The following is a 919-nucleotide window of genomic DNA, read 5'->3' on the forward strand; positions in this document are numbered from 1 at the left end:
CTAATGAAAATGGAATACGAATGTGTCATGATTTAGTGTTGAATGTGCATGGATACTCGAATGATATCCGGGCTAAGTCCCGAAGGCTTTGTGCTAAGTGACCATATCCGGACTAAGATCCGAAGGCATTTGTGCGAGCTATTATAACCGGGCTATGTCCCGAAGGCTTTCGAGCGAGTCGCTATATCCGGTTAAATTCCAAAGGTACGTGATTCGGGAATGAGCAATCTTGCTGTAAAAATTTCAGTTAATACGCTTGCAAAATTCCAGCAATGAGGTATGTTTTGTATGTGCTTTGAATTAGTTGAGCCCTTACAAATAAGTAGTCGCTCAGTTGATAAACGAGCTACCGGCCTTTGGCTAAGTTGATCTTTTGTGTATGAACATAAGGGTTGGTAATGTGAAGTAAGTATGATATTGAGAATGTGTGCATATGAAATTATCCGTTTAGCTATATGAATGCTATGCTTTTGTTGTGCTGGAATCCCTTGCTCAAAACTTACTAAGCATAAATTGCTTACTCCGTTTCTTTGTTCTCTGCTTTATAGATTTTGGCTCGTCACCATCGGACTCGGGATTTTTGGAAGTCGAAGTCTCCCACACTATCAAAGCCCCTTTTGGTACAATTTTGGTTGAGCTTTGAAATGCCATGTATAGGACTACCCTTTGCTTTTTTTCAAGTACGTTTTGTGATGTATGTGTGTACAGCCATGCGAAAATGGCTCGTAGAAGTGGAGTATGGCATTAGACCATTTGTGTTTATGTATATATATATGGTTTCATGATGTGACTATGGACTGGAATGGAAGTGTTGGGCAATGATCAGCCCTTGGAATGGCTAAATATGATCATATGTGGACCTGTGTATGACAAGACTCTAGTTGGTCCATGGAAACCACGAAATAGGTAAAGTTACCTT

Source organism: Gossypium arboreum, chromosome 1, assembly GCF_025698485.1.
Source record: "Gossypium arboreum isolate Shixiya-1 chromosome 1, ASM2569848v2, whole genome shotgun sequence".
In the NCBI taxonomy this organism is placed as follows: domain Eukaryota; kingdom Viridiplantae; phylum Streptophyta; class Magnoliopsida; order Malvales; family Malvaceae; genus Gossypium; species Gossypium arboreum.